Below are 24,727 nucleotides of genomic sequence, written 5' to 3'. Positions count from 1 at the left end.
TTAACAAGTATTTATATCCTAATAATTTACTATTATATCCTAATAGGTTAAAAATATACACAAAATAAAAATATTTTATTGCGTTCTCAAGTAACCCCTGTCACTTGCCAGATGCCGCACAAACACAGCGTTCCAGCCTTGGTTTGGACTGTGCTGTGCGCATTTCCTGTTCCATCACGATGGTCTTGCTTTTTATCGTAGCAACTGCTCAAAGTCTAGCCTCACAAAAATTTGACAAAATTGCGGAAATGTAGCGTGATCTCATGTTGAACTTGGCATCTGCTTCGAACAATCGTCTGTGCCATGTACCTATAACTACTATCACTACATATACATTTAGTATTTGATGACAGTTTTGCCTGTTGGATGGATATTCTAACAATCACTATTGACTCTATTCCTAGTATTTTCGAATTTGTGGTACCAGAATTGAAGCTCAGCAATTAATTGTCATGTCCGAGACTTCCCAGGACTTGATCTGTGCTTCTGAGGGCAATTTAATCCAGGAGAACCTAGGGTGTGGGTGCTGAGGGAGAGGGCAGTGGTTACCTTTGTATGCTTGTATTTCCTACCCCAAAGAACAACCTCTTGTGTCTCCAGAGGAAACTTCGATGTCTCTAGATCAAAGCCCCTCGGGCAGCTCCAACTTGCTGTCTGAATAAAGACAGGATCCCCACACCTTTCCTCTCACCTCCTGAACTTGCCCCAGCCCACCTTGCAGAGCAAATATCTTATTAATAAGTCCCACTACATGGTATAACTCCATTCCAGTTGAGACTGTGAATGACCTGAAACACGATACCCAACAGTACTAGACTTTTCTTATTTAGGTTGGATATTATTCATCAGTTGAGATACACACACATTTATACTAATTTTATTAAGAACATATTGATTATATTTAAGGAAAACTTAAGCATGATGACTTAGATAACCTATAAATTGTGGTATGATTTTTTCCCTGTTTGTTGTTTCAGGGGAATAAGAAGGATTAGAAATAATTATACTTTATAAGTTGCTCAGTAGCCAAAACAGCATTGGTTCATTTGAAGCATCAGCTGTTCTAGTAATTATCATACTTAGAGTTAATAGTAATCTAACTCAGATCATTTATATTTGCTCTCTATATTGCTTAAGCATCTGCCCATGAATCAGTTTTTGTAATGTTTCAGTACAGCGGTCCCCAACGTTTTTGGCACCAGGGACCAGTTTCACGGAAAACAGGTTATTTTTTCCTATGGACCGAGGGTGGGCAGCTGATAGTTTCAGGATGATTCAAGTGCGTTCTGTTTATTGTACACTTTATTTCTATTATTATTACACTGTAATATACAAGGAAATAGTTATACAACTCGCCACAGTGCAGAATCAGTGGGAGCCCTGGGCTTGTTTTCCTGCAACTAGACAGTCCCATCTGGGGGTGATGGAGACAGTGCCCCCCGAAGTGCGTTGCTTAGGTCCAGTCTACTCCGTGATCTCATTTTGTTTGCTGTCCCTGCAGAAACCCCTGCTTCACAACGATGGGATGTTGGAAATGGAAGCAGGCTTTTCATTGCTTCTGTGGCAGTCTCGGGAATCTTCCACCTTGACTTCAGTTATTTTTTTGCCTGCAGCAATCTTTTGTTTCCTTTAAGGCTGCGGAAAATCTACACATAGACAAGGCAGTTAATTCTCATAATAGAAATACCCCCGTCCACAGAGCCAAGGTCTCCATCAGATTCCACGGTGAGCATGTGGTACGTCACATTCTATTTCACAGGTGCATTTTCTTGTGAGTCTGTGGGGTTACGGTCAATTCTTTCTGGAGATATTAGCTTCTCAAAAACTGCCTCCTTGATTGGTAAATACTGTGCTGCTTCACGGGGCTCCATGAAGAGGGAAGGTGGAACATTTGTTGAATTGGCCATTTTGCTGTCTCGTGATGTATATTCTCGTGACATGTAGGTCTTGTTGGTCTCATGGTTAAGTCTCATGTCATTCATTCTGGTAAGCATTCCATCAATTCTCAAAAAAAAAACCCCAAAAACCCTGCAACAGCAGCAAAAAGCTGGAAGGTGTTACTCAAATTTTCATGCTTGGACTTGAATCTCCATGATCGTGAAGTTCATCCTCAAACAGGAGAACTTCTTCAAAAAACGTCGTCTGCTCTCTGGCTTTCAACTTCTCTGTATCTATACGATCTGTTGTAGGTACAGCCTTTAACTTGAATGATTCTCCAAGTCATGTTCCCTTGTAATCTGCCGTATAGGTCCAGTCATGGAGTTTAATAACTTCCTTGCAGAGTTCACCTTCCGTCCTGACAGGCTACTCTGAGCATCCCGTGGTGGTTGTTTACACATCTTAAAGCATCTGTAGTGTTGAACTCAATCCCAAAGCCAGAACCATGCTGGATCCTTAAAATGTTATCTCCAAACGTCATTTCCGGGAGGGGTGGCAGATGCGCTTCATTAGCTAGCTTTTTCACATCTGCCGACCTCGTGGTGTGAGTCTTGGTGGCCATCAGCTTCCAGGGCCCGAAGGAGAAGCCCTGGCGGCTGCTCTGGAAGCCATGGACCATCACGGCAGGGGTGGGCTGGAGCATGGGGGCATGGGACACCAGTCCCACCTCACTGCGGTCCAGTCCTCCACCTTGACTTCAATCTGCTCACCTCCTGCTGTGCCGCCTGGTTCCTAACAGGCCAAGGACCAGTACAGAGGTGGGGACCTCTGCTCTAGAGGTAACTGAACGTGGAGAGCCTGGAGCACTTTGACGCTGTGGGTGCCTTAGAACTTGAGCCTTTCATATTTGCTTGCCAGCTATGAGAGAAGGTCTATATTTGCAATGAGCTGTGGGTAAAGATTTTTATTACAATATAAATTTACCTTTATTATCTGCATTATCTTTTATTATCCTCAAATCTGTCATCATCCCCATAACACAGAAAAAGAGGGTGGGGCTAATGTGACCCATCGTATTTTGATAATGAAATCTTAGTAACATTAAGTTCTAAAAATTGAAATTACTATCTAAGAAAAAAATCAGCCAAACTAAGTTTTTCCAATAAAATACCTTACAGCACTTCAACTTTTGAAATATACAATATGACATGATTATTAGGCACTTTTATTGTCTTTGGCAAATCATCCTTGCCGTTTTCTAAGTCACCGCGGTGAAGCGGGTCTTCTCTTTCATGACACACGGTAGCAGTCATTGGTGTGTACTGTGGCACTTGAAGTCAGGCAGCCATATTAGGCACTGACCTATTTCCAGGATTTTTCAGAGAATAGTAATAGCTATATTTGGATTCTGGTAAAAATATTTTATGGATGATAAAATTCATACTGGAACAATGAGTTTAATTGATGAGTACAGAGTAAGCAAATAAGATGTCAAAAATCTGTATAATTTAGTAGTCCATTAAGCCTAATGTGGTTATGCCCTACATAAACCAAAGGATTTGAGTAAAATTGTATTTTAGATAATCATCATCATTTTTTACTCTTTAATAAAATTTAGACAAATGCTTAATCTAAAAGATTTTAAACTTTTATTTTTACTGCATAGGAATCATTATGCTCAAGGATTTAAAACATAGATGCAATGTAAAAAACACATCAAAAATTTTTAAATTATTATTTATTGAAACATCTTTTTATGACTTTGGAGTAGACCAATGTTTCTTACAAAGACCATAAAAATCCTTAACCTTATAAGAAGAAAGTCATGAATTGGACTATATTAAGATCATTGAGATTAATAATGTCTTGTCATGAAAATGCAAATTAAGATAGGGAAAAAATAGGGTACAGAGTGGGAGTGTGTACTTTCAGTGCATAAGTCTGCATTGAAAATATATGCATTCAGAGTATATACAGTGCATTCAGAGTATATAAAACACTCTTTACAAATCAATTAAAAAGACAGTTTGCCCAGTAGGAAAAGGGTTAGAGTGTTAAAAAGAAAAATTTGAGCAGACACTTAACAAAAGAAGATATCCAAACACCGTAAGCCTATGTAAAAGTTTTCAGTTTAGTTAGTCACTGGAGAAATGCAAACTAAAACTACAGGATAACACTACACATGTACCAAATGGCTTAAATGGAAAAGGTGGACAATACCAAGGATTGTCAAGAAAGGGTAGCAGCTGAGACTCTTATTCTGTGCTGTGCGAAGTGTAAATTGGTACGACTCCTTAGGATACCTGTTTGGCAGTATCCGTTAATGCTGAACATATGCGTGCCTTATGACTAATGAATCCACTGCCAGATATGTACCCCATGTCTCAGTTGGTGTACATCGATCTGCTGAAAACACATACAAGAATGCTCATAGGAGCATTATTGCCAAAAGCCAAAACCTTGGTGCTCAGGTTACCAGGTGCCCATCAAAAGTTACACTTTTTAAAAAGTTAATCATGGTATATTCCAACAGTGGTGCACATAGGAAAGAAAATGAGTGAATCACTACAATTACGCTTAACAATACATGTGCATTTTAAAAGTATAATGGCCACCAAGGTGGAGGGCAAGGCTCGGAAACATAAATACTGTCAGAGTTAGTTTATTTAAACTTAAAAAGAGACAAAACTAATACATATGTTGTCAGGTTAGTAGTCACCCATTTGAGGGGTGGTATTTCCTGGAAGTGCTGTAAGGGGGGCTTCTAGGGCACTGCCAAGGTAGGACTTCTGACTCTGGATCCTTGATGTGGTCGTTTTCCTTGAAAGCCAATTGAGTGGTATACGTAGGACTTACGGACTTTTCTATACTTTCTGCTTAAATACATTTTTTTTAAAAGCGTTTGGTGCAGATGACCAGTAAAAGGGACCCCATCACAACAGGGAGACCAATTCCAGAAGCTTCTTCGTCCCATAGGATCTGAGACTTTCAGGTAATACTGGTTGGTGCCAGTGGGAGCCCTAAAAGCTCCAAATACACTGCACAGACCAAAGTGAGGCTGCGGGAATCTCTGAATATGAGACTACTGTTCGAGGCACAACCCACAAAAGTATGCCAAGATTTGTGTCCTAAAACTAAAGAGAGTGAATCCTGCTAAAATAAAAGATTTCCACAGAAGCCAGTGTCTCCTAACATTATAAATAAAGTGTCCAGGATGCAAAAAACAATCACCCCTCTTAACAGAGAACCAAGCAAATCACAGCTCGCGTAGAGCAATCAACTAGCAGGAGTCACATGTTGGAATTATCAAACGAGAATTTTAAAGCAGCTGTTCAGAAAATCTTCAGCAATAAAGTGCAGGTTCTCCTAAAGAAACGAAAAGGCAGGAAATATCAGCAACCTCCCTGCCCCTAGAAGTTATAAAGAGTGAATAGACAAAACATACTCATTCATGGTTTTTAAAAAACTATCAGCAATTTGGAATAGAGGGAAGTGACTCAACTTCACAAAGACCATCTACAGAAGTCCACGGCAAACCACACGCCTCCTGGTGAAAGGCTGAACACTTTTCCTCTAAGGTGAGGAACAGAGCAAGGATTTCCATTCTCACCACTTCAGGTTGGTTATGTCACCGCAGGCCTTGGACTTGAATCTGAACTACTTTTTTCACTGACTTCCCCTTTTTAGGTTCAGCATTGACGTGATTTAAAGCACACTTACCTGTCATGTAATATGATGAAATGCTGAAAAATGTCCCTTTTCAGGGTAGGAACAAAGTGCAGTGACGTGCAATCTCTGTTGTTTTGTATTTGTTCTGGAAGATGGGCCAGTGCAACTAGGTAAAGAAACATGTATGTTTTAATGCAATCAAATCTACTGAAAAAATCAGTAGAAATAATAACACCCATTATTGTGCATAATTACAGAATATATATGAGATTTTTTATTCTTTGCCCACAGGGTTATGACAGCATTTTTTTCAAAATAGGATTTCAACTTAATTGTATGTTCATTTGTTAAGCTATGTTGGTCTTCTGAGTAGGAGTATGAGAGGAGACCCCCAAAAGAGCTAGAATTATGTTCTGGGGAATGGGCCCCTTGTAGTGCAGGCTTCCTCTGCTAGGTGATCATGTGTTGTAGGAACCCATCTATATCAGTGTGCCAGATGGTGTTGTTGTGAGAGGCTGTGTTTGGCTTCAGTAAATTTTTTTGAAGACATGTTTGCCCATTTCATGATGTGTGATTTCTTTTTTTTCACTTTAAAACTTTTTTTTATTGTTTTATAACCCTTTATTTATTTATTTATTTAAATTCTTGTTCAGGTGACAAGGCAGTTTTCTGTCTTATATTCCCAGCCCTGCCCATACTGTGCTGAGTGTTCAGCAGGCTATGACCCAAAATGGCATGACTCCCATGCCCCACACGGAGCACAATGAGGAAAGAATATTCTCTTCAGTAAATGATGTTGCAAAACTGGATCTTTACAAGCAAAAGAATGAAATGAACACCTATTATAAAGCATTCGTGAAGCTAATGAAAATGAATTAAAAACTTGAATATTAGACCTGGAACTGTGAAACTCCAAGAAGAAAATGTAGAGGAAAAAGCTCCTTGACACTGGTATATTTGATATGAATACAGAACAAAAAGCAAAAAGCATACAGAACAAAAGTAAAAATAAACAAGTGAGACTATATCAAACTAGAAAGGTTTTTTGCACAGCAAAGGAAACAGTCAACAAAAGGAGAAGGCAGTCCATAGACTGAGTAGGACAAAATATTTGCAAACCACATGTGTGATGAGGGGCAAATGTCTAAAACGCATAAGGAACTCTTACAACGCAAAAACAAAACAAATAATCTGATTTAAAAATTGGCAAGTGATCCTGAATAGACATTTTTCCAAAGAAGTCATACAGAAGACCAACAGATACATGAAAAGGTGTTCAGCATCACTAATTATTAAGGAAATGCAAGAAGTTTGGCATTTAACCAAACCTAGTTCTTGCCATGAATAAGATGTGAAGAACTCCATTCCAGCATGCCCAACCCACAGTGTGCCTGCGGGGGGGGCGGGGGGGGGATGAGACAGCCACTGACATTAGGAATGTCCTCCTGATGTTTATCTAGTGGCTTCATTTCCTTTAATTGTCTCTGGCAGTGATTCAGGGTGGACTTAGCCTGGAGGAGTTGTTCTTGAAGTTGCCCTCATTCCTGCCATCCCAACCTGACTGTGTTTGGAGTAGAAAGCTGATGAGTGATACCAGTAAACACACACACACACACACACACACACACACACACGTGCGGTCACGGGAACCTCAAGGCAGAGTTGGTACCTGAAACCAGACCTCTGCCCTCAGACCCCATGTTCTTTTGTCTGTACTGTGCTCCAGCTCATTCTATCCTCCTTTGTATGTTTTTTTTCAAACTTAAGAAAATACAAGATAATGTTGAAGGGAAACTAATTGAAAAGTTACACTCCCTCAAAAATAAATAAATAAAACTTGCATTATATATGCGCTTAAGCCCAGGGACCATCAGAAGCTATAGGAGGTTTATATAAAAGGAATGACCTTTATTGCAAGTGTCTTAAACTTATACTGATTTTAGGAAATAAGTATGATTTTGTTCTCATGTTTCCTTAAGACTATCCATTGATATTTTATAACAATGTCTGCTGTCTCATGAAATTTTGTGTCCATTGGGTCTCCTTTGGACCCTTTATTAGTAAACGGTGTAATGGCACAAATTTTAGTAACCTGAGGAATGGGTATGTCTATCCTGGACCAAGTTCATGTAGGTAAGTGAGTTGTTATTCCTGCCAGTAAGTGAGTGAGTTCAGGACCCTTTCCCTCCCATCGGTGGTTCCCTCGTCCCCTCAGTCTTTGGAGCACGATGGCAAATGTCCAGTGGAGGACACACAGCTGCCATTTAGAAACATTGGCCCGGGCCTGATGCGTGTCCTCATCTGCTGCTTGTCATTAGTGTGAGACAATAATCAAGTGTCCTGAAAGGGTAGGTTTTTCTGTGAGTGGACAGTCCGTCATCTCTGGCACACACTCTCCCAAGGCAGTTTGTCACTTCAGATATTTGCTCATTACGTGGCCCCGTCATTTGGTACATTAGCAGGTTTGGGAGAATTTTGTCTTAATTCAGCGAAGCGGCAAAATAGCAGCCACCACACTCTGTGTGGAACAGTCATCAGTGAGTGCTCGTGGTCAGTGGGCAGAGTATTTCTAGAATGAGCGTCGGGCGTGTTTGCCTGTAGCATCTCCCACTCTCTGCGTGGGTCACCTTGGGAAAATCATTTCTCCTCTCGGAGCCTGTATCACTCATTTATAAACTGAGGAGCTGTTAGATCCCCAAAGGTCCTTTCAATGTTAAAATTCTGTGTGTAAGTTATGCAAATTTTTAATGTTCGTAGTATCACTATTTTTGTTTCATTTATTTATTTGTTGCCTTAATTTAAATGAAATATAATGGCATTATCATTTCAAGTCAATTGTCCTCACCCAAAGAGTAAAATGCGGTATTTGTATTTATTCATGCCTAGTTAAATTTAGCAGCAACATGAAATAAATGATTACCTGTTTGGATATAATTTTATAATAAGGCCTCTGAAGGTCGTTCGAAATTCTGCACTAATTAATGTTTTATTTCCAGCCTCCCTTAATTATCCTAGCCAGATGGCCCTTTATTTATGTTATTGCTGGAGGTTTCCAGCTGAGGTTGTTTGATGGTGGAAGAAAAATATGTGATGGCTCCGTAAGATAACTGTAACTGAATTGTTAGGTGTGTCAGAGCCATGCTGCTGTCTGGCCTCATTGTAGCCACATCTGGGAAATGAGTTTGTTAACAAAGCACTTTGACACCCCATCCGATGCCCGCGTGAGACTCTGAGCTGTGGAGGAGAATTCAGATGGGAAAATGACTCTGCCTTTTACTGTGAAGGGAGGCACTTTGCAAACATCTCTCTGTGCAAAATTAATTTTGCGAATGATAAAAGATAAACTTTGCAATAAGTGCGCTTTTAAGGACATGATCCATTTTCCAGTGTCCCAATAACTTCAGGAATAAGCTGTTCCATTAAGGTCAAATTTAAAATTTGTGTAGATTAACCACCATTTAGGAAGCAGTTAAATGGAATTTTTATGGCATGGAACTTCAAAAGCCTAAATGAATTATCAGCTGAATAGAGAGTCCAATAAAAGAAACAGACTTGAAGTGGAAGATAAAAGTGATAAAGTGACAGTAAATTAGAGAATAGGACTAAAGCCCCATTGTTATGAAGAACAACAATAGACCTCCTGAATTATCTGTGTTTCTTTAGAAATTATCTCTTCTCCTTTCTTCACTTGTGAGTTTTAGAATTACTAAATAAATTAATAGCATTGGAGCTGGAAGCTTCTATCAGCCAAATTACGTAGGAAGCCTTATTAACGTGGCCATTGGCAACTTAACACTGGACAATTTTCTTCCAAGTGAACGTGATTTCATTATTGCAGTACTTACGCTGCACACATACAGAATAAATCAGTTCAGTGTCCTTCTTCCCAGTACGTTCAAAGACTTTGAAACCTTACTGTGCACAGAGCAAATGCGATTGGACATTATTGTTCAGACATCTTGGTAGTTCAGTCTGCATGCTATTTGTTCATGTCACAGAGGCTTTTGTCTGTCTTGTCTCTGCTCCTCCTGATTTATATATTAATGACTAAAGAGGTATCAAATCGGAGAGATTACTTGATACTGAATGAAATAGACAAAGCAAAACAAGTAACTTGCAATAAATGTACATACTTACACACGTACAGGTATTTTTGTTTGAGTAACAAAATTGACCACGTGGATTTAAAAAAGACTTTTAAAGAAACCAAAGAAGAAAATAGAATGTAAAGGGATTGCATTGTTGTTTTATCTTATTTTCTCCATCATTTTGCTTTGTTTTGCCAAATGAAATAAAATGGCATACTGAAGTCAGCCATTTTCAAGCACTAAATGCTACTTCATAAGAGAAAGAGCTTCGTGTAGTGATTTCGGGTGCTTTCCTTATCAACTTGCTGCCCTCTATGCCTTTCAGTTGGTTGATTATTCTCGCCTAAATAATTCCTCTCTGCAGTAAGTAGGCTTTTTCGACCAATCAGTGCAGTACGCCTCCTGATGTGTAATCCTCAGTGTTCATAATGTGACCTTGTGGAACATGTACTAAGAATACCCAATGTGCCTCCGTGACTGTCCTTAGTTCTAGGCGGGACAGTTGACTGGAGTCTTCTCTTGGCTTGCCATGGGAAACACTTAATGACAGCCCTTAGTTCAGCTGTTGGCTACCACCAGGTTGTGAAGGGGAAGGTCAAGGTCACCAATTCAGCATGAATTAAAAGGAAAGGTGTCTTTGGGAAGATGACCAAGCCATTCATGAAAGTCATACAGATTATGAAAAATTAGGTAGGGGGATCTTTGTATAAGCATCTGTGCTAAGAATTAGCAAATGTAAATGTAATTTAATTGGGATTTCTGAGAAAATGAAATGGTACCTTTGATCAATTTGCTTTATTTACTTTGGCTTGTCTGGTTCTCTTGTCATTTACCAAACTTTGGTTCGGGCTGAATTTAACCTTCTTCTGTATGTCAACAGCATGTAGATTCTGCAGATGGAAGTTATAGTTGGCCAACTAAATGATATTAGCAGGAAAAATGTGCTTGAGATGAACTCTTTAGTTATCTACTTTGTGATCATTAAGAAAACCATGGTTTTCTTGTTTAGGGGATTTATAAAATACGTTGTAAGAATTCACTTTTTTTAGACATCCAGGGACCATCTTGTTAACAAATTTGTCATAGATTTTAGTAAATTTATGCTACAAAGTAGAATCCTAAATAATTGTCAGAAAATTATTCGCAGTTTTAGCCTTTTATGTCATTTTGCATATTTTCATAGCTTTAAAGATGGCACTCCTCTCTCCAAAACAACCTGCCAAAAACTGTTTGTTTGTTTTGTTTTTAACTAACATAGTCCAAAACAATTTGGAGCATTTATATTTTGTATATTATATATTTAAGATGGTAAAACCATTCATCATTCTCAGGTATTAGAAAATAACTCACTGGGTGTTATGTGAGCCAAAAGGCAGAGGCCTAGAACGTGCCCCCCACTGACAGCGAGAAGTCCTGATGCACGTTTGTCTCTAACGCACGAAAAAGGTACGATTTCCATCAGTTTGTAAAATGTGCCTGGCCAGTGGATGCAAACGTGGTCGGATGGCTTGCAGAATGGAAGAAATATCCAGGAGGACCAGAATAATGGAAACATGTATAAAATCACTACTGTTATTTGCTAATAAAATGTCATTGATCTCTTAAAGGGCAAAGCCTTACAGAAGCAGTATACTTAGGATCTCCTGTATTATAAAGGATCAGAGTGAGAGCATACTGCCCTCTAAACATCTTACTAATAAGAGGCCTCAAGCACATAAAGATTTAATATTTGTTTGTAATCTTACATTGTTACATTATAACCGACTAAGCCGTGATGTATCATTAAATCCAAAGACCATTAGATTAGGAATGTTTTCTATTTGTTTTCCTAAATTTTATTTTGACAATGATAGACTTTTTCTGAATTTGTCTTTCTGTCTAAATGATTATCAGTCACTTATTACAGAGGAATTATTATAAGTTTATAATGCAAGTATATTTCCCTTCAATTGAGTAAAATGGAAAGTCTATGATTACCACTTTACATATTGTAGTTATATAGTTGCAAGTTAAAAATTAGAGCAGAAGCTATTGTGTTAGTCACATTTAAATAATAGTTTATACTTATCACTGCATGAAATAATTATAACACTAAAAGTGTAAACACGAAATCAATAAATAGTCTAATACAGGCAAGCAACTGAAAAACACATTTGGATTGTAAATAAGACCCTTCAGATTTATGGCATTACATTTAAAACCTTTCATGTGCTTTTATTTTTGAGCTCTGATATGTGACTTTTCAAAAATGTTATACTGGCTGTTTGCAGATATGCCTTTATCTGTGTGGCTATGCATGTGTAAGTATTCATCTGAAATTATTATGTTCATTTATTTTGTCCATATGTACCTCCTTGTGGCTTTCAGTGTGAAACCCACATTCATTAGCATCTAATAAAAGGTGTTGAGTGATGCGATCCTAGTTATCTCCCCCAGGCCTATCTCTCAGTTTGTTTTTCTGCCCCAAACCCTCGCCATGTCCCCCCCCCCCCAGTCATACTGGCTTTGCCACGAATGCAGCGGGATTTCTCTTTTCCACACCTGTTCACAGCCATTGCCCCTCTGTTCAGAACATTCACTAATTCCTCCCGTACCCAGTAATGGCCTCTATTCTCACACCAATGCCGGCAAGGCCCTTCTAGTGGACCTGCAGCTGTGAGGTCAGAGCTGCGAACTTCCTGTGTGCTTCTACAGCAGTTGACACTTAGCCCTGTTATGGAACTTGTCACACTGTTACAGACCTGCCTGTTTATTCATCTCTTTCTTTAATACTGCAGGCCTCTTTATTTGCAAAGATGATGTCTCTATAAATCTTTATGTCTCCTAAATAATACGGCACACCACCCTGGCACATAACAGATGCTCGACAAATGTTTGTTTCCTTACTGTTTATCAAACAAAATCATTTATAAGTTCCACCTACAAAGCAATATTAAATGTGCCTATGATCACATCTTTTTATATGCAACATTTTTGGGGTTTAGATCATGTATCTTGAATACTAATATTAAATATGATTATCTCTGGTTTCTCTAGTGAGACAATGAAATAGTCCAACATATGGTTCTCTGAAAATGTGTTTATCCTCAGAACTGAATGCAATTTATACTCTGAAACATTTTACTAGTTATTGACATTTTGTCAAAATAGGGAATATTTTTGTTATTTGCTTGGAAGAGAGTGGCATTGCTTTTGTAGACAGAATGAAAATCTGCAGGTTTCTAATAAGCCTGTTTCTCATGCCTGTCACTCCCATTTTCTCCTTGGCTAGTTTACTACTGGAGAAATATTTTTTAAATATTTATAGTCGCACTTATCATTTCTTTAGGTGAAATTTTAATTCCTTGAAGTAAGAGACTGTATTTGATATAGCTCTTGGCATGGTACTTTACATGTAGTTGGTGTTTATGTTTAGCTGAGTATGGGAACTAATGGCCAGAAATAAAACAGTTGTTATTAATGCTTCAAACAAGATGCAGTGAATCTAGGATGACCACAGATTCTTTGGCATTACTCAGAAGGAAAAGGGACATTATGCCCCATTAACTTCGGGTGACTCTATGATGGTTTTGTCTGAATTATACACTGTGGAAGTGACGCCGTGCTAGGTTCCAGGCCCTGGCCTTGAGATATTGGCGGCTTCCACTTGTCTCTTAGAATACTTGCTCTTAGAATGTTTGCTCGGTGTAAGCAGCTACCAGGTAGGAAAGTCTTTCTTCCTTCCCTAAGATCACCAAGCTATGAGAAGCTCAAGGCATGCAGATAGAAGGGGGCAGGGTGGGGGAAGAGAGAGAGATGGGGGCAGAGAAAGAATCACCCAGAAGCAAGATAGCAGATGTGTGACTGAAAGGCCATCTTGGAAGCAGAATGTCCAGTGTCTCTTTCCCCCCAGATGGTGCATGACTCAGAGATGAACTACTTGTTCAAGTTCTTATGAAATTTGAGTATGTGTTAGTTTATTAAGCTGCAGTGAACGACCAGGGCAAAGGGTAATAGCATTGCACAAGACATGGGAATTTTAACATAGTTTAGTTGCTGCTTTATGAATAAGAAGTACAGGAATTTATCGTCAAGGCCATTATTTTATTTTATTGAAAGCTGTTAAGATTATTGATAATGTATTGGGTTGGCCCAAAAGTTTGTTTGCTTTTTCTGTAAAATGGCTCTTGTAGAGATTAGCTGTTTTTAACTTCATCTGAAACAATTTTGTTAGATTGTATTGTGACACCTGTCATATCAGCATGCATGTAAAAAACATCAAAATTGGTGTATTTTTGTGTAGCCATTTAAATATTGAAGAAAATGTGCAACATTTTTTGCATGTTTGCTTTATTATTTCAAGAAAGCTAAAAATACAACTGAAACACACAAAAAGATTTATGCAGAGTATGGAGAAGTTGCTGTGACTGATCGAAGGTGTCAAAAGTGGTTTACGAAGTTTTGTGCTGGAGATTTCTCTCTGGACGATGCTCCACAGTTAGGTAGACCAGTTGAACTTGATAGCAATCAGATAGTGATCAAAATATCCAAATCAATAAAGTTATTGGTGGGAATGAAAAATGTGTCTCCTATGGAAAAAGAAACATATGGACTTTTTGGCCAACCCAATATTTACTATACAGCTTAAAGAAGAGTGGATCGTGGATTATATCTTTAATATTTTCTGGCAACTCTCATATGTTGCCAAAAGTTCTTTTTATATTTCTTATTAATTAATAAATTATTCAAATTATGCTTTTTCTTTAAGTATCGGCATGCAAAATAGTTGAGGGACTCTAAACAATACAATTTTACAGCATAAAGTAGAATCCAAGATGCCCATCTCATCTGACAATAATTGTGTCTTACAAACTTTGTAAACACTTTTTTTGCCTTGTGTCTTACTGTTCTGAGGCTTCCCATTATACCTTTTGGGCAAGCCCAACGCACCTACCTAGGTGGCAGCAAGATAAGGAAGGAGCCCCGTTAGGGCCGCAGACTGCTGCACGCTGCCGGCCCTAATCCAGACCAAAGAGTTCTCTCCACAAATTAATGTTTGAAAGTTAAAGTGATGAGGCAGTGTGAATTAATGAAAACTGACGGTAACCATTGTCAGTGGAAAGAACAGGAACATTTTGAGCTGTTAGGCTTAATTAAACATTTTCTTTTGTTTATAACTGAAGTCATTCGCCTAGGAATTTTATTCTTTGTCCACCGCAGAAATTCCTCCCCGAAATTCCTCCGTAGACCATGGACTAAGTGGGAGAATGAGCCTGACCATATGCACTGCTGCTACCGAGCACTCTCTGCTTGCACATGGCTTTTCTCGTTATGCCGCTGTTGGCATAAGTCGGGGTCTCTGTGACCAGGGTTGCTGGGAGTAGCACCTCGGACTGTTTGGTATTAGCCAGATCTTCTGCTACATTTGTTCTCTCCAACGGTGTTATTGGCTCACTTCGCTCTTGTCCTTCCCAAAATTGAAACCCGTGATTCTCAACTTCATACCGTTATAGGAAATATTTTATAATGGTTTCTTTATTAGCATGAAATGAAAGCTATTACCAATATAACTGACATTAGATACATGATTTTAGAAAAGAGTAAACTGCTGTAATGTAAAAGAAACATAAATGGAAAGTAATTTATGAAAAATCAATATGTATTTTAATAGAAGTGTTTGTATGTGTCTGTGCTGTTAGACAGAATGCGGTCAGATGCTTTCATCTATTCATAGACTTGCAACAAAGGTGACAGCTGCAGATGCGGACAGGTATAGGCTTGTGGTGTGGGTGACTCCTCCAGAAGCGAAGGATCGCGGGACGGTGATGCGATTTTCTGAAATGGGGAGTGACTCACGGTAAAGTTAGGAACAAAGCAGAGAACAGTCTTCTCTTAAAATACGTGGCCGTTGCTTTCCTGAAAAATTCATTGTTCATAACAACTGTTCAAAACATACATAGTGTTTATAGAAAAATGCAGCTAGGTGTCGGGTGTAGATCATTACAAACAGATGGATGCTTGCTAAGACATTGGAATGTCATGCAGGAATCGGGAGTTTGTGGTGGTGGGTGGGGAAATGTCTTGTGCACTGAAGGACCTTTAGAATCTCCTGCTTCTGTCCCTGAAATGGCAGCCCAGTCATTTCTCCCATTCACTGTAACAAGTTTCACAGCAACATACACCCAACAAAATTTTACAACACCCCTACTGAGTGGGTACTTCTACCAATGAAGAACTTTGCTTTAAACACTCTTTTTCATCTTCTCTATTTACGCCCCAGCGTCTTGCTGTCAGTACATACGCACTTCCCAAATTCACTGGATCGACCCATGTAATTTCTCCTAACTAAGTGTAATGCAGAATGTCACTGAAGCTACGTAATGACATAATGGTATCTCTCCCTTTATGACATCTCTTACCAAATAAATACATACAAATTCCATATTTGAGTACTATACCTTTTAAGTAGTATTACTCATTTCATTCTCAATGTAGTCTCGGTTCCCCCTGTCCCCCATTATTTCACGACCTCTTAGGGCCAGAGCACATTTTATGTGAGATAGGAGGATGGCGATGTGGTTGTAGAAGATCTCAACACAAGGTGATCGTTGAAGTGAAGGAGAGATTAAGATGAAGCAGCCAGGGAGGCAGATCCGAATAGCGTTGTATCACGTGCCGAGAAAAGGACATTTTACGGATGCTTTGGGAGGACAAAGTAAGGACTGAGAAAGGCTCAAAGAAAGAAACAAGCAAGTTGACAAAAAAAACCCTTGACTGAGACAGTTTCGATGGAGAGGTGGGGATGGAAGCAGATTAGCGAAGGAAGAGGTGAGAAAGCAAGGAGAGTGAGCATAGAAAACCCTTTCAAGTTTTTTCTTGTGCAACGGAGAAGGCACAGATATAGTTTTTCTGGATATGGAGGTGGCTGCAGGACATAGATTGTATGTATACATATGTAAGAACACATGTTAAGTATGTGTGCATGTGTGCATTGATAGAGGTGTCTTCAGGAGGTTTAAATGCTAATGAAAGCAGGGAAGTGTGGATTGAAGGTTCAGGAAAAAGAGAACAGATTTAGGTTTGTGAGAAGGTAGAGAATGAACAGTATTGTTATCATTAGTTTATAGTGTTGTCCCGCTAGCCTGAGCCCTGGGAAGGTGGAAGCTGCACATTTCTCTGTATCCTCAGCAGGTGAAGGATTGCCTCTCCCGGGAAATACTGGGGGCCCCTATATTTCAGTCAAAGGGGAAAAGGAACAAAGGCGTTAACTTACCTCAGGTCCTTTCCCAGATCCTGGACCATTCTTTTCATCATACTCCAGCTTCAGAAACTGTCAAACACATGTATGATCCTTGTACATTTTTTCTATATAAACATTTTAGAATTATTCCTCTTAGACATTAAATAAGTTTTGAAAACTTTCAATTAGTATTAAGTGTATAATTTTAGTGTTCTTCTCATATGCACTCACTGAAAAAAGTCATGTACAAGAGTGAGAAATGAGTTAAACCAAAATGGTTAAATTTGTTAAAATGAAAATTGAAGAACCTACTTACTTATTTCTCCTGTAATATCAGGAAGATATGTGACAAAGGCTTCCTCGATACATGTGCCCCACTAGCGAGGGCAAAGTGGTCACGTGCAGATGGCTTTTGATTCCTCAGCCCTGTATCTCACCTGCTCTTTTTTATTGACTTCAGCAGACTCGAGTCTGCCTACATTAGATTAGACTCGGTACCAACCGCATGGTTTTCTGCCACACCAGAATCTCAAATGTAATACATGCTCAGAGCTAACCTAGATTTTTTAATAACAAACCATGATACAGTCCATGGACTTTGCTATGATGATCCAGTTGAAATGAAATTTCATCTCATTATGTTGGTGGAAGTGTGGTGTATACTCTGACCAGCCTTCTTTCTAAGGCATATCGAATAATCGCATAGTCTTACAAATAGGTTTTGAGGATTTTGATAAAATACTTATTTTGAAATACCATCTGACTTATGAATTTAGATGCTATCCCTTTAACTAAATTTTAAAACATCAAATGTAGCATTTTTATTCCTTCATCTTTTTAATTTTAATTTATAATAAAGAAATTAAAAATTATTTGTTCAAGTACAAATTTATTGTTCAATTAAAAATTTATTGTTCAAGTATAGTTGTCTCCATTGTCCCCCCAACACTCTCCCCCCACCCCACCCATCCCTGCCTCCTGCCCTCGATCCTGCCCCCTTTTCTTTGTCCATGTGTCCTTTATACATGTTCCTTGACCATGCTTCCCCTATTTTCTTTCATAATTGCTCTCCCCACTCTTTCTGGTCACTGGTAGTTTGTTCTTTATTTCTATGTCTTTGGTTTTATTCTTCCTGTTTGTTTGTTTTGTTGATTTGGTTCCACTTCTAGGTGAGATCATATGGTATTTGTCTTTCACTACCTGGCTTATTTCACTTAGCATCATAGTCTCCAGTTCCATCCATGCTGTTGTGAAGGGTAGGAGTTCCTTTTTTTTTTCTGTAGAGTAGTATTCCATTGTGTAAATGTGCCACAGTTTTCTGATCCACTCATTTACTGATGAGCACTTAGGCTGTTTCCAGCACTTGGTCATTGTAAATAACACTCCTATGAACATAGGGGTACGTGGCTTCTTTTAAATTGGTGTTTCAGGGTTCTTATGGTCTAATTCCAGCAGTGGAATTGCTGGATCAAAAGGCAGTTCCATTTTCTGAGAAGATTCCATACTGTTTTCTACAGTGGCTACACCAGTCTGCATTCCCACCAGCAGTGCACTAGGGTTCCCTTTTCTCCACAACCTCGCCAGCACTTGTTGTTTGTTGATTTGCTTATGATGGCCATTCTGATGGACGTGAAGTGATATCTTATTGTGGTTTTAATTGGCATCTCTCTGATGGCTAGTGATGCTGAGCATTCTTCCATATGTCTCCGGGTGCTCTGTATGTCCTCCTTGGAGAAGTGTCTGTTCAGGTCCTTTGCCCATTTTTTAATTGGGTTCAAACATAGTTATTTTTTAAGTGATAGAAGACAAATTTCAACTACCTGATCATTCTAAGGATAGAATTATTAACTTGATAGACAATTGATTTTCTTTTATCACAAAAGAAGATGCTCCAAATAAGATGATAATTTTACTGAAAATTCTTTTATTTAATTGAAGTAAAAAGAAAATAATTGATATATCCTTGACACTAGCTGATGAAAGTTAGATTAATTTGTGTTAACAATAAAGTGCTAAAATGTGGAAACTGTTAAGTGAGGCAATACATACTATTATGCCTTCTGAAAAGTGATTCAAATTTTTATTATAACAAATTAAAATAGAGTGTGATTTTTTAAACCAGTTGTCTCTTTGGTGCATTTTCAGTTTATGTCTGGGCCTGTACAAAGTGATTTATGTACATTAATTATTTAATCTGTACAACAACCCTGTGAACAATTATTCTCATTTTACCAATGAGTAAACTGAGGTTCAGAGATAAGACAACTTGGCATGGTCATAAGCTAGTAACCAGGCAAAACAAGGATTCAGATCTGGATTAGCCTAACTTGGAAGCCAATGATCTTGGCCATTATGGTGTGTGTGCTGTCTCTATCTATATGTTTACCTGTGTGTCTGTGTGTCTGTCTGTCTACCTATCTATCCATCTAGATCTCTCTTTCCCTGTATAAACTTGGGAATTTGTAATATTTGACTTATACTTCAAGCGTAATGCTTATGCGTGGATAATATAATTAGTTATATTTGCTTATATATTGAATGCATTGAAAGAGTATGTAGCTCCTATTATGACTGGAACAGCACTAGCCAAATACAGAGGGTTACAAAATGTAGAACAGGGTGTGCACTCTTCAAGAATAGTCAGTCCAGCTAGAAAAGGATGGCATACATAAGTAAAGTAGTTAGCAAATGGTATACTAAAGTACATGAGATATTTCATCATATAATGGCATAACGCGCAGGAATATGTTCATCAGAGATAATAAATAGTATAGGGGTTTTGGAAGAAGGGTTCAGTGACATTTATCCTTAGAAGAGTTTGGGGGGAAGGAGGTGAGAACAGAGCATTAAGGAAATATTTGAGTTGATTTGGATACACGAAGTAGACCCGCCGAAATCCAGCTGCGTTAGGATTAAGGTCTCTCCAAAACTGGGTAGGAGCATGCATTGCCCGGTGCTGAAGGTACTTTGGACAGTGGCTCCATATGTTACCCCATATATTATAGGCACTTTATTTGGAATCCTGGCACCCACCATGGCCAGTTGGCAGATCCCTCTGAGGTCCATTCTGGAGGATCTATACAGTCTTCCCATGTAAACCTTCTCACCACAGCCACCTCCCTAGCTTCTGTTCTCACTGGGCTCACCTTCCTGGTTCCTTTCCCGGTGTTGCCCACTGAAGGGATGACTGTCGGCCTCGACAGCATCTGCGGCTCATTGCTGCAGCTCTTGCTGACCTCCTGAGCTAATGGGCAGCAAGCCTCGCAGTCTGTCGCATGCTGTGGTCTCCACAGCACAGGTATCCTGCACTTGTGTTTCAGCAGCAGGAGTAGCCTCACCGTGGCAAGGTATGGCAAAGACAGGCAGTGGATCATCACAGCATTTTAAATCCCAACTAGAGGTGGATAAGTGTAATTTTTGAGGATAATACGTAGGTTTTTTAAATCATTTCTATTTCTACTTTTCTATGCGTAATGCATCTATGGAAAGAAAGATGTTTTTGTTCAAGGTAGTGACCCATTATTTTGCTTATTAATTTTCATGTCCTGTCACCGTGTATAAATAAGCGTACAGCTTTGAAACAATTTCATGTTTTGCAGTGAAGAAAATTCAGACCTAACATACTTATGCATTTTTCAAGTTGGTCTATTTTTGTCCTCAAAGTTTATAATCACTTTTCAATATATGACAATTATCATATGAATAATTTGATGTAAAATTGTGTTGTTTTCACATTTTAAGGTTTATTTTTAGATATAGAAAATAATTAGATTTTTTTCTCCTTTCCTCTCCTAGAACTAGAATCCAAACGACTTGTAGGTATTTTCTTTTACTGCTTTGCCTCGCTGTAATTGTATCCAATCTTTAAGTCTACAGAATTAAGGTCGCCTTGCTCTGTGTCAAGCTACTCCACTTTTTAAAGGTTTTTCCGTATTTTAAAATTGTATGATAAGATATTAAATTCTGAGTTCTTGTTTATTTAATTTTAAAGCTACGGCTAAATTGGTTCAGCTTGGGAACATTATCCAAGAAATATTGTTATGTGTACTTGGTCATTTGGCTACTGAATGCGAAGACCAGATGGCAAGACATCTCAAGGTTTCTGGTTAATCTGGAGAACGCAGCTACAGAAGAAGCAATAGGCTTGTCATGGTGACTGGCATTAAAATGAGGGTTAACAAGAAGCTAAAGACTACTGATTTGGGCTAGGGGCAGGAGTTGTGGGGAGGAGTTGAGGCATTATTTCTATTAGAAATATGTTACTGTCATAGTAGAACTGTGAGGAACAGATTCCCCAGTCATCCTCATTTTCTTGGAGGAAACTGAGGCACTGAGCAAGTAAGTGTGTCTCTGAGAGCACCCAGCCAGCTAATAATTAACCAAGATTGGAGCTCCATCTTCTCACTCTCGGCCAGTGTCCTTGTGATCTTTGGGAAAAAAAATGCAAACACATTTTTGAGTTGATGTACATGACATTTGGGGGAGAAGTATGTAATTGTTACCTTTGGACTATGAGTTGAGTTCACGCTATACTTTAATTTTTTTAACTTTAAATGTATAAAGTTTATGTATTCATAATTTTAAATGAATACAAGAATTTTGAGTACATGCAGCCAAGATTTTTAATTCAACATTTTCATTTCTCACTGCAAGTTTGTAGTTGGGAATACTAAGTCAAATTCTGTTGTGCTCTGTGGCTACTCTGTGGATGTTAAATGCTTTCTGAGAAACACACAAGGCAACCACATTGTGGTATACAGCAGGAATTGACCACATTGCCAATGTCAAATAAGTAATATTTTTTGTGGAAAATAATTGCCTGGACTTTAAGTACTAAATAAATTATCTTGCCTTATAGAAGTGGCTTGGAATGGGGGTCAGGGTGCAATTTTGACTCCTAGTAGATGTTTGGTAACATCGGGTTACAGTTCGGGTTGTGATAACTTGATGCTGCTGGCGTCTAGTGAATAGAGGCCAGAAACAGTGTGAAGTATACTGCAGTGTGCCAAAGAGTTCCCTCTGCTGTAGACCAAATATGCCCCTCCAAAATTCTTACGATAAAACTTAATGCCTGGTGTGATGTTAGCAAGTGGGAACTTTGGGTAGTGCGTAGGTCAGGAGGGTAGAGCCAAAGGGGACATATTTTCCCTGGTTTATTGGGTCTGAATAGCACCCCCCTCCCAGCATTATTGAGGCATAATGAACCTCTCAGCATTATTGAGGCATGTGTTTGAAGTATACAGTGTGGCGGCTTGGTAGTTGAACACATTGTGAAATGACTGCCACAGTCCAGTGACTGGCACCTCTGTCATTTCACATAGTTCCTTTGCTCTTTGTGGTGAGAATCCTTAGGATCCACCCTCTCAGCAAAATTCAAGCACACAGGACAGCACTGTTAACTGGAGTCCCCATGCTGTGTGTTAAATCCCCAGAACTTACTCATTTCATGACTAGCAGTCCGCGCCCTTTGACAGTGTCTTCCCATTTCTCCCACTCCCCACCCCCTGGCAACCGTCATTCTACCCTCTGCTTGTGTAGGTTTGATATTATTCTTTTTAGATTCTGCATGTGAGAGAGATTTTACAATGTTTGTGCTGTCTCACTGACAAAAAAATATATAGATTCTTAAGTCTCACCTTCAGACATTCTGTTCTGGTAATATGTCATTTTATTTTATTTTGTTTTAAGATTTTATTTATTTATTTTTAGACATGAGGAGAGAGATAGAGAGGGAGAGAAAAGTCAATGTGTGGTTGCCTCTTGTGTGCCCCCTACTGGGGACCTGACCCACAACCCAGGCGCGTGTCCTGACTGGGAATCAAACCAGTGATCCTTTGGTTCACAGGCCAATGCTCAATCCACTGAGCCACAGCAGCCAGGGAAAAGGGAATGTCTGATTTTAAAAGAAACTTCCCAAGTTCCGAAGGATTCTGCAGCACATCTGATGTTTGGAAACCACTGGTGTACTCTGTTTATATAGTGGCTGCTTTGATTAATTGATAAAATTTACTGATATTCATTACTTTTATACCATATCTGACTAGTTTATTGTTGCTTTTTATATTATTCATGGCTTCCTTAACTCCCATTTATAGAGAGTTGGGTTGGTTTCTTTAGAAATCTGTATTTTTACAATTCTGTATTTCTGTAATTCTGTAATCAAGATATAACTGAAACTTATTATTCGGTGCTACCTTCAAAGATTATTGGTAACACACATGAAAACAGCCTCACTGCTATATAGCTATACTTCATGGCTTGTCTTTCCTGAAAAAGTAAGATTTGAGCAATCCAATACAGCTATTTAACTTTTACGTAATTTAAACTAAATGCTGTTAAAAAGCTCATTCCTTAATCTTACTAGTCTCATGTAAAGTGCTCAATAGTCACATGGGTGTAGTGGTTAATGTATAGAACAGCACAAGTATAGACTATTGCCATCATCATAGAAAGTTCTAGTGGACACCACTTATCTATGTAGACTGGCCATCTACCAAAGGAAAAAATAGTCTTCAGCAACTTTAATGAAGTTGAAATACTACCCCAAGGCTTAAGGAACCTTTGCACTAACCTATTTAACAATATTTATGTCACATCATTGACCTCTGACTTTCGGTTTCTGTCGTTCCTGCTGCTGAAATGTAATAGTTGACTGCAGAGTACGTGCCGTGTGGAAACGGGGGCGTCGGCACACACGCTTGTGTTGGAGTGTGTGTAGCTACAGGAAACAGTGGATGTCTTTACTGAGGCCACACCAGTGTGTTATTGTGTTGCAGCTATAAGATATTTGTGTGACTTGCAATAAGGTCAGTGCCTTCTCTGCCCCATGTACCACTTCTGTAACCGACATCTGTGTTCAGGGTCACTGTGTTTCTGACATAGTCCTATCAGTTTCTCTCATGAGAAAAATCTCTTCTTGGGGAACTGAAGTGGCCTTTTAATTGACATAAAACAAATGCAAAAGCTTTCCACCAAAGCAGTGCTTCAGGACAATAGGCCAGAGACATTCTACCCAGCAGTGAATCATCTACATGCTTACCAGGGCACAACAGTATTTCAGTGATATGCCATGTAAAATTGATCTTCTTGTAGGACAGTTTTTATTAAATGCCCTTTCATCTAGAGCTTTGGTAAAATTTCAGGTGTTTAATTCCCATCTATAATTATGTTCTGAACTTCATATATACATTGTTATGTTTTTCAGCTGAATTCTCACCTGAATATACGAACTGCGAACAAGAAGTGTTATTACTTAGAGGTGTTTTTAACAGTTCTCCAATTTTATAACTTGTCATTTCCTTTGATTTAGAAATGTGTTATACTTTTGAAAGTTTTCATATGTGACACATGCAAAAAATAGAATAATTCGAGAAGGATTATGCTGCTGTAGTGGCTCAGAGCTCCGACTCTGAAACCAGACAGTCTGGGTTATTCATTTCAGCCGTGCTCCTTACTTGCTTTTAACTCTGCACTTGTTACCGACTTGCCCTCTCACTCTGTTTGTTCCTCTTTAAAAGTGGGAATAACATCCATCTAAATGAGAGTGAATCCTCATAAGGTTGTTAGGAGGATGAAGAGTTAAATCATTAATATCACGTATTAAATTTGATACAAATTTAATGTGTAAAAATGTTGATACAAATTTTAGTGTCTGCTATCCTTACTGCTATTGAAAGAAAGTGAAGATACATTGGCTGCAGTCACTGAGCATGGTCCGTTCTAATCATTGTGGTTCATTCATTTTATTTCAATTTTCCTACAGTGAGAAAGAAGGCAGTGGATTCTTTTACCATGATGTGATATTTTTAAGTTGTGTTTTTATGTTTACATGTAAAATATTCCAGAATGTTTTATAATATTTTAGGAGATGGAA

The 24,727-nt window shown here is 38.7% G+C and overlaps 1 protein-coding gene and 1 pseudogene across 3 annotated transcripts in view; one reads left to right on the top strand and one right to left on the bottom strand.

Annotated features, from left to right (window-relative positions):
- Window positions 1–24,727, top strand: part of ATRNL1 (attractin like 1) — a 506,943-nt gene that overhangs the window by 253,673 nt on the left and 228,543 nt on the right. The window lies entirely within an intron of this gene.
- LOC118999390 (TIP41-like protein) lies at window positions 1,647–2,557 on the bottom strand (annotated as a pseudogene).

This window comes from Sturnira hondurensis, unplaced genomic scaffold (genome assembly GCF_014824575.4).
Source record: "Sturnira hondurensis isolate 20B ecotype Veracruz unplaced genomic scaffold, ASM1482457v3 Scaffold0014854, whole genome shotgun sequence".
In the NCBI taxonomy this organism is placed as follows: domain Eukaryota; kingdom Metazoa; phylum Chordata; class Mammalia; order Chiroptera; family Phyllostomidae; genus Sturnira; species Sturnira hondurensis.
The sequence above is the reverse complement of the archived record's forward strand: the minus strand, read 5'-3'. Positions and strand labels throughout refer to the sequence as shown.